The 10,025-nt window shown below is 44.8% G+C and overlaps 1 protein-coding gene across 2 annotated transcripts in view; it reads left to right on the top strand.

Annotated features, from left to right (window-relative positions):
- Positions 1 to 7,739: 7,739 nt before the first annotated feature.
- LOC106572659 (beta-1,4 N-acetylgalactosaminyltransferase 1) overlaps positions 7,740 to 10,025 on the top strand; it is a 28,154-nt gene continuing 25,868 nt past the window's right edge. The window contains exon 1 of one of the 2 annotated variants that reach the window (XM_045696321.2): positions 7,740 to 8,053. The gene's annotated coding sequence lies outside the window, so the exon portion shown is untranslated. The remainder of the gene's footprint in view (positions 8,054 to 10,025) is intronic. The other variant, XM_045696320.2, reaches the window with a different exon arrangement.

Below are 10,025 nucleotides of genomic sequence, written 5' to 3'. Positions count from 1 at the left end.
ATCTCAAATGTAAAATATATTTTGATTGGTTAAGCTTTCTGCCCATATAAGACATGTCTATGTCCTGGGAAATGTTCTTGTTACTTACAACATTATGCTAATCACATTAGTGCACGTTAGCTCAACTGTCCCGGTATAGGGTATTGGGTGGCAGCGTAGTCCAGTGGTTAGAGCATTGGACTAGTAACCGAAAGGTTGCAAGATTGAATCCCCGAGCTGACAAGGTACAAATCTGTCGTTCTACCGCTGAACAAGGCAGTTAACCCACTGTTCCTAGGCCGTCATTGAAAATAAGAATTTGTTCTTGACTGACTTGCCTAGTTAAATAAAGGTAAAAAATAAATAGGGACACCGATCCCGTAGATGCACTTTTTTTGTTACTACATGATTCCATATGTGTTATTTCATAGTCATTATGTCTTCATTATTCTTCTACAATGTAGAAAATAGTCAAAATAAAGAAAAATCCTTGAATGAGTAGTTTTTTTTATAACTTTTGACTGGTTCTGTAAATGATACCAAATTCAGACAGTTAGAATTGTGCAAATACTACCAGGCTGCAGTTATTTACCCAGAAGTTCTTAGTAGGTGTCATGACGTTGGCCTGTGGGTAAGGTTTATGACCCCCCCCCCCCCCCCCATAAATACCTTTCTCCCTTCCCCTCTCTGACCCTACTGAAGGACTTGAATAGCCTGTGTTAAATATAGAGAGTCTGGGAACATCAAACAAATGGGGAAAAGGAACCATATTTTGGTAATAAAACCAGTTGGAAATATGCTTGATAACGTAATGAGTATGGATGTCAGTTCGTTGTTATCTGGGACATTATGATTGATGACAGGACGACATAAACTGTACCTGAGAAAGTATACACCCTCTAGTTATCAGAGTCACATGGAATTGTTATGCAATTGAAATGTTTGATGTTGAAATTGTTTGTTAGGAGATTAAATGTAATTTTAGCTTCCAAATGAGAGAATTGGGTTTTCATAAGGAAAGTGCCCTGCTTGATCAGTGGCCCACCCCTGTGAAGAGGAGGGGTTATAAACGATGAAACACATCCTTCCCCCCTCTCCACTATATAAGCCTTTGACGAAAAGATGACCAGGTTGTTCCAGTATGGGAGGTCTGCAGCCTCTACGTTAGAAGGACACACATGTCAAGTACAGAACTAAGCCAACCTCGGCGTGAGCTTTGGTGGCGAATGGTATGAACTTTGAGCTTATTCACTACAGAAGTGATACTTCCTAGTCGTTGAGTTAGCAGCGGCCGCTGTAGACGGGGGCTAGGAAAGGACGGACGACGGATCCAGTCTAACAGATGGACGAAGATACCACCACGTATCCAATTTACCACCAGAGACATTCTTCCGAGTTTACAGGAAGATCTGTTGGCCAACCCGGCCAGCATCTACGACCAATCTACCGAAGCGCAGCTCAGAGTAAATATTTATTGCAATTTCCTTTTCCAAATGGGCGGTAATTTAGAATGCATAAGATAATGTATTTACGATAGCATAGCTGCTGTTTCTTTGTTCCTAAATCTTCCCGCTCTTTCATTCAAGCCCAACCCCCTTTCCTTTGTGTAACCAGCTTTCATACAGGTTCCGTTCACCAGGGGTGAATTCTGTATGACATCATTGTATTCTGTGTATTTGTAATTCTGTGTGATTAGTTAGGTATTTAGTAAATAAATAATTAAACCCAATTTTGTATTGCTGATTCAACTTGTTAGCCAGGGTTCGTGAAGATAGCCAAGAATTTAAAACTTTCATTATGAGACTGAAAATAAGATAAGGGTTAATATTGACTGCTATCGATGTAAAATATTACTAAGTATTTTAAGAGTTTATTCGGAAGATAACGGCTCTATAAACGTTCTTCCGTGGTGCCCCGACTTTCTAGTTAATTACATTTACATGATTAGCTTAATCAGGTAATATTAATTACAGAGAAATCATTTTATAAGTTAGCATGTCATATCACTTAATCCGGCATAGCCAAAGACACGACATAGGCTATAAAGGCCTAGTTATAACTGCAGACACATAGGCCTATAAAGATACGCAGTGTAGGCTACTAATCTCGTTAAATTATTAAAAGTCATATTCTTCTAAATAAATGTAGGTATTTCATTGATTAAAATTATTGGAAAACTTTGACTGTGCGTGCCTTTATCAATTTTTTTTTTTTTTTCAGCATGTCCTCTTCAGTTCAAAAGCCTCCACTTTGCATATATGATGTTTTTTTTTAAGGTAATAGGCTTCTAGACTAAACTTGTATGAAGGGACAGCAAACAGGCAGTGCCTGGCTAGCCTATGTGGACCGAGATTAGGAAATCTTGTTCTATCAGACACGCACGCACGTGTGCACGCACTCACACAATTGAGGCACAATCTCAGGTAAATATTTACCAATACATGCCATGTGAGGAGGTCAAGGTACAAAACCCTTTAATAATATGACAAAATAAATGACATATATGGTAGTAACATTTATTGAACCCTTTTACAGTAAATGTGGGTGTATGAATGTACCCTTCACATCAGCAGGTGTACCTATATGTTTGAATGTGTTTTTTTGAAATGCAGAACATGCTCGTTGAGTCCATATCAATTTTGGCCAATAGATGCCCCCTAGCAAAGTAAGAAGGTTTCTTATTATTGTCTATAAGTAGATAACCTTAATGGCCCCAAATCCTTGATATCTGGAGTCTTGATAAGGCCACATTATAGAACCTATAAAGTTTCAAATCTTTTACTAATTGAAAGTCAAGTATTGTCTGATAAGAGGAAAAGGGAACAATACAAACGTGACCTACAAATGTGAATTAGCAGGTAATGAATTCGAGACCGGATAAAAAAACGTTATGTATTCAATCAATTAATATTATCATTATTCATATTCTTATCATTGAGGTAAATGCTCTCTCTCAAATTAAATATTTCAAGGCATGCCATTCTGAGTTTCCAGTTTTCAGATTATAATTTTTTTTAGCAAATCCTTGCATAAGGTAATGTACAATAATGCATTCTGGGTACTAATCTGTTTAGCTACAGTGTCTTGCCACATCTTTGGCGCATGGAGTACAAGGAGTGGAATGTTAGTTAAACATACTTGTACCCCCATGCTACATAATATACTATCATACAGTTAGTTAATGTAGGCGTAGTAAGAGTGCCACACCTGAGTAAATAATTAACAATATGTGCTATTCCGCTAGAATGGCGCTCTGTCTGCTAGTCTGCTCAGATGCTGAAGTCCAGGTACAGTTGACGTCGGAAGTTTACATACACCTTAGCCAAAAACATTTAAACTCAGTTTTTCACAATTCCTGACTGTAACGGCTGTCTATGGAAGAAGTGGACCAAAATGCGGCGGAGTTAGGGTTCGTCATATTTAATGTCACGAACACTATGCATTTACAAAAACAACAAAAACTGACAGCCAACACAGTCCTGTCAGGTGCAACCACATTGACAAGCACAATTACCCACGAAACACAAAGGAAACGTAGGCAACTTATGTGTGACTCCCAATCAACCACAACCCTCTACAGCTGTGCTTGATTGGAAGTCACACGGCCAAAATCAATGAAACAATAAAAAACACACACTCCCTTCTGCCACGTCCTGACCCAACTACACCCTCTACTGGTCAGGACGTGACAGTACCCCCCCCTCAAGGTGCAGACCCCGGGATGCACCTAAAAAAAGAACACACAAGAAAATCCCCAACAAAAACGAACACCTAAACAATAAGGGAGGGAAGGGAGGGTGGCTGCCGTCACCGACGGCACTGTGCTACACCCTCCCTCCCCAACCCACCTATCCTGGAGGTGGCTCAGGTGCAGGACGTGGACCTCGCTCCACCTTCGGCATCGCCCACTTTGGTGGCGCCGATAGCTGCGCCGGGCAGACGGGCCACTCGGGCTGACCCTGGCAGACAGACCACTCGGGCTGGGCCGGAGGACTGGAGGGCCACTCGGGCTGGGCCGGAGGACAGGAGGGCCCTTCGGGCTGGGCCGGAGGGCAGGAGGGCTCCTCGGGCTGGGCCGGAGAGCAGGAGGGCCCCTCGGGCTGGGCCGGAGAGCAGGAGGGCCCCTCGGGCTGGGCCGGAGAGCAGGAGGGCCCCTCGGGCTGGGCCGGAGAGCAGGAGGGCCCCTCGGGCTGGGCCGGAGAGCAGGAGGGCCCCTCGGGCTGGGCCGGAGGGCAGGCAGGGCACCCTGGCAGATCCTGGCAGGCGGGCACCTCTGGCAGCTCTGGGCAGTCTGGCCACTCCGGGCAGTCTGGCCACTCCGGCAGCTCCGGGCAGTCTGGCCACTCCGGCAGTTCAGGGCAGTCTGGCCACTCCGGCAGTTCAGGGCAGTCTGGCCACTCCGGCAGTTCAGGGCAGTCTGGCCACTCCGGCAGTTCAGGGCAGTCTGGCCACTCCGGCAGTTCAGGGCAGTCTGGCCACTCCAGCAGTTCAGGGCAGTCTGGCCACTCCGGCAGTTCAGGGCAGTCTGGCCACTCCGGCAGTTCAGGGCAGTCTGGCCACTCCGGCAGTTCAGGGCAGTCTGACGACTGTTGACTGGCGGGCAGCTCTGACGACTGTTGACTGGCGGGCAGCTCTGACGACTGTTGACTGGCGGGCAGCTCTGACGACTGTTGACTGGCGGGCAGCTCTGACGACTGTTGACTGGCGGGCAGCTCTGGTGACTGTGGCAGTTCCGGGCAGTCTGGCCACTCTGGCAGTTCCGGCTCAGGATTCACCAGGCTGGGGAGACATAACGGAGACCTGGCTCTGGGCGCAGGCCCTGGACTCACCAGTCTGGGAAGACCCGCTGGAGGCCTGGTTTGAGGAGGTGGCACAGGAGAGACCAGGGTGGAGAGACCCACTGGAGGACTGGTCTGTGGAGGAGACACGGGCTTGACCAGGATAGGGAGACCCATTGGAGTAGTGGTCCGTGGAGGAGGCACGGGCTTGACCAAGATAGGGAGACCCACTGGAGGACTGGTCTGTGGAGGAGACACGGGCTTGACCAGGATAGGGAGACCCATTGGAGTACTGGTCCGTGGAGGAGACACGGGCTTGACCAGGATAGGAAGACATGCAGGAGGCTTGGTTCTGGGCGTAGGCACAGGACGTGCAGGGCTGGGAAGACATACAGGAGGCCTGTTTCTGGGCGCAGGCACAGTCTTTACCAGACAACCAGCACGCACCTCAGGACGAGTATGGAGAGCTGCCTCAAGTGACATCATTCCCACGACACGCTCATTAGGGCGAATGCCGTACTTAATGCACCATACTAGCAGCTCTCTCATCTCTCTCTCTCTCCTAATTTCCCCATTAATCCCGTCACAGTCTCTGTCTCATATCCCTCGCTCACCTCCAATGTTATCCCGACTGGCTCTGGTTCCGACCTCAGCTCCACCGACTGTCCCGTGTGCCCCCCCCCAAAAAAAATTATTGGGGCTGCCTCTCGCGCTCGTTGCGCTCTCTCTCCTCGTAATAGCGCCTCTCCGCTCTCGCCGGTTCAATCTCCCACTGCGGGAGGCGATACTCCCCAGCCTGAGTCCATGGTCCCTCTCCGTCCAGGATCTGTTCCCAAGTCCATTGGTCCATAACGCTATACTCCTGCTGCTCCTTCCTCTTCCGCCGCTTGGTCCGGGTTTGGTGGGTAATTCTGTAACGGCTGTCTATGGAAGAAGTGGACCAAAATGCGGCGGAGTTAGGGTTCGTCATATTTAATGTCACGAACACTACGCATTTACAAAAACAACAAAAACTGACAGCCAACACAGTCCTGTCAGGTGCAACCACATTGACAAGCACAATTACCCACGAAACACAAAGGAAACGTAGGCAACTTATGTGTGACTCCCAATCAACCACAACCCTCTACAGCTGTGCTTGATTGGAAGTCACACGGCCAAAATCAATGAAACAATAAAAAACACACACTCCCTTCTGCCACGTCCTGACCCAACTACACCCTCTACTGGTCAGGATGTGACACTGACATTTAATCCTAGTAAAAATTCCATGTCTTAGGTCAGTTAAGATCACCACTTTATTTTAAGAATGTGAAATGTCAGAATAATAGTAGAGACAATGATTTATTTCAGTTTTTATTTTGTTCATCACATTCCCAGTGGGTCAGAAGTTTACATACACTCAATTAGTATTTGGTAGCATTGGGTCAAACGTTTCAGGTAGCCTTACACAAGCTTCCAACAATAAGTTTGGTGCATTTTGGCCCATTCCTCCTGACAGAGCTGGTGTAACTGAGTCAATACAAATCAAAATCAAAATCAAATGTATTTTAAAGCACTTCTTACATCAGCTGATATCTCAAAGTGCTGTACAGAAATCCAGCCTAAAACCCCAAACAGCAAGCAATGCAGGTGTAGAAGCACAGTGGCTAGGAAAAACTCCCTAGAAAGGCCAGAACCTAGGAAGAAACCTAGAGAGGAACCAGGCTATGAGGGGTGGCCAGTCCTCTTCTGGCTGTGCCGGGTGGAGATTATAACAGAACATGGCCAAGATGCTCAAATGTTCATAGATGACCAGCATGGTCAAATAATAATAATCACAGTGGTTGTCGAGGGTACAACAGGTCAGCACCTCAGGAGTAAATGTCAGTTGACTTTTCATAGCCAATCATTCAGAGTATCTCTACCGCTCCTCCTGTCTCTAGAGAGTTGAAAACAGCAGGTCTGGGACAGGTAGCACGTCCGGTGAACAGATCAGTGTTCCATAGCCGCAGGCAGAACAGTTGAAACTGGAGCAGCAGCACGGCCAGGTGGACTGGGGACAGCAAGGAGTCATCAGGTCAGGTAGTCCTGAGGTATGGTCCTAGGGCTCAGGTCCTCCAAGAAAGAGAGAGAAAGAAAGAAAGAAAGAAAGAAAGAAAGAAAGAAAGAAAGAAAGAAAGAAAGAAAGAAAGAAAGAAAGAAAGAAAGAAAGAAAGAAAGAAAGAAAGAAAGAAAGAAAGAAAGAAAGAAAAAGAGAAATAGAGAAAGAATTAGAGAGAGCATACTTAAATTCACATAGGACACCGGATAAGACAGCAGAAATACTCCAGATATACCAGACTGACCCTAGCCCCCCGACACATAAACTACTGCAGCATAAATACTGGAGGCTGAGACAGGAGGGGTTGGGAGACACTGTGGCCCGATCCGACGATACCCCCGGACAGGGCCAAACAGGCAGGATATAACCCCACCCACTTTGCCAAAACACAGCCCCCACACCACTAGTGGGAAATCTTCAACCACCAACTTACCATCCTGAGACAAGACCGAGCATAGCCCACAAAGATCTCCGCCACGGCACAACCCAAGGGGGGAGCCAACCCGGACAGGAAGATCACGTCAGTGACTCAACCCACTCAAGTGACGCACCCCTCCTAGGGACGACATGAAAGAGCACCAGTAAGCCAGTGACTCATCCCCTGTAATAGGGTTAGAGGCAGAGAATCCCAGTGGAGAGAGGGGAACCGGCCAGGCAGAGACAGCAAGGGTGGTTCGTTGCTCCAGTGCCTTTCCGTTTACCTTCACACTCCTGGGCCAGACTACACTCAATCATAGGACCCACTGAAGAGATGAGTCTTAAATAAAGACCTAAAGGTTGAGACCAAGTCTGCGTCTCTCACATGGGTAGGCAGAACATTCCATTGAGCTCTCTAGGAGAAAGCCCTGCCTCCAGCTGTTTACTTAGAAATTCTAGGGACAATTAGGAGGCCTGCGTGTTGTGACAGTAGCATACATGTAGGTATGTAAGGCAGGACCAAATCGGAAAGATAGGTAGGAGCAAGCCCATGTAATGCTTTGTAGGTTAGCAGTAAAACCTTGAAATCAGCCCTTGCCTTAACAGGAAGCCAGTGTAGAGAGGCTAGCACTGGAGTAATATGATAAATGTTGTGGGTTCTAGCCAAGATTCTAGCAGCCGTGTTTAGCACTAACTGAAGTTTAGACTTTGAGCAGATTGCCTTCTACAACTATACTTGAAAGGGCACGCACCTCAAACTGTGACAGCAGCGCGCTAAATGAAACAATTTTGACAGGTACGTTTCTACTGCATCTGAATTATCGAAGTGTGCCTATTCGATGGTAACACTTTAGCCTATTAGACTATGCTACTTTAAATATGTCCATTCCTTTTTGCGACGTTCAATGTGTTTGCATCACATTTTCAACTCTACGGATAGTTTTTAAAAAAAATGTTGCCCTAAATAAGAAATGTTTATGTGCGCTCTAGGCAACAGCCGGTAGATACAGTGCGTGTAGGCTGATCTACAAGAATAAATTATTATAGATAAGGGCGATTTTTATTTGTCAAAGCTGTCAAGAGTCGATTATCATGTCACCAGAATCAGACCCTAGATGTTTAGGCTATTGGAAAAGAGCATCAAGATCACCGTGCACTTTCAACACCCTGTGAAATTCATTATAAATGATTTCATTAATAAACTGCATGGTTTCCCAAGTCGTAGAGGAAGGACCACACAATATATCATAGCGTGACTTCAATTTTACAACGATATTATGGTTATTATATCAACATTTGCTCATAAAGGCGTTTCCACCGCTGTTTGTTGCATAATTCATTTTACCAATAGCAAAAGATCTCAGCATATCGAATGAACAAACATAGTCGCAGCCGTCATGTTTTTTTTATATATGGGATGGATACGTGGTTATAAAAACTGGATGGATACGTGGTTATTGAGCAGATATTGAACAAAGATCTTTCTCTCCTGTCGCACTATAAGATATTACTTATTTTTTTTTACATTTTATCTTGATTAAATATTGATCAACTAAATTTGACTAGTTGTTTAAACATTGACAACGACTATTAGTACAATAAGATTAAATTGCATGTTTTGTTCCATTATGCCTTCTTGAGTCTTAGGTGTACTACACTATACGCGTGTGTTTGAGTGTAAATAGACCTACATTCAAGTGTTATATTTGGGTGCGTACTGACTCTCTTCTAGTCCACTATACAAACTATATTTGTTATCTGTAATAGCCTACGGCACAGCTGTCGTTTGAATCTTAATGTCACGTTGACACTGCCAATGTCATACCATATATGTAATTTCATATATGGCCCTGTAAAATATGATGACCCTTTCCCATTAGAAGTGACAACACCAGTGACAGTTTATTTCTGATACAAATATTAGTGACTGTTAATGTCAGGTGTCATTATTTCGGAGAAAAAAAATGGCTGTGAAATCCACAGATCTTTATTCAGTCAAGCTCTAAGACAGAATATAATAAAATAGCAAATTAACTAAACAGAGTGGGCACATACAGGTGAAACAGTATTTAGGCTAAGCTCTAATTAAGCATTTAAGTAAGTAGCCTTGAGCCGGAACGGCTCATAGGTATGGGTACCAGTCTGTTTAGCTATCATGCCACTCCTTGTCACCCCTGTCACGCTAAATATCTTTGGCATACGACAAAGAGTACAAGGGGTGGAATGTTAGCTATATCCTGTTTCTGTATGGTCAATTTTGCTAATACGCGCACTTTTGGATGTTCAATGTTTTGGAAAATGAAACCTGTTGAAAGTGCTTTTTATCTATCTGAATATTTTCTTCACTCTGTCTGGAAACAAGATCTAATAGTGGCTGAGTAGTAGAAAATAAAGGAAAGCCGCACACTCTAAGAGCTCAGATGCAAAAATTTAATGATCGTATGCTATCCATTTGTTTGTCTTTTTGTATGTTCTTTGTATGCCATTTTTTTTATATATTTGAGTTAACCAATGATATTAGGCCATACTTGGCCATGATTACAAACACCTGTGTGTCTCTTGACACTATATAAATGACTCATCTCGCAGTGTTTGTGATGATACCCTGATGAAGACAGCTTCGCTGTCGAAACGTTGGTTATTACATTTTTGCATCTGAGCTCTTAGAGTGTGCGGCTTTCCTTTATTTTCTAGTGTTCTACTCCGCTAGCCAGCACCTCGCCTTTATAGGTGTGCGTTTCTTTTTTCTAATAGTGGCTGAGAACATA

The sequence above is a fragment of the Salmo salar genome, chromosome 15 (genome assembly GCF_965601325.2).
Source record: "Salmo salar chromosome 15, fSalSal1, whole genome shotgun sequence".
NCBI lineage: Eukaryota > Metazoa > Chordata > Actinopteri > Salmoniformes > Salmonidae > Salmo > Salmo salar.
The sequence above is the reverse complement of the archived record's forward strand: the minus strand, read 5'-3'. Positions and strand labels throughout refer to the sequence as shown.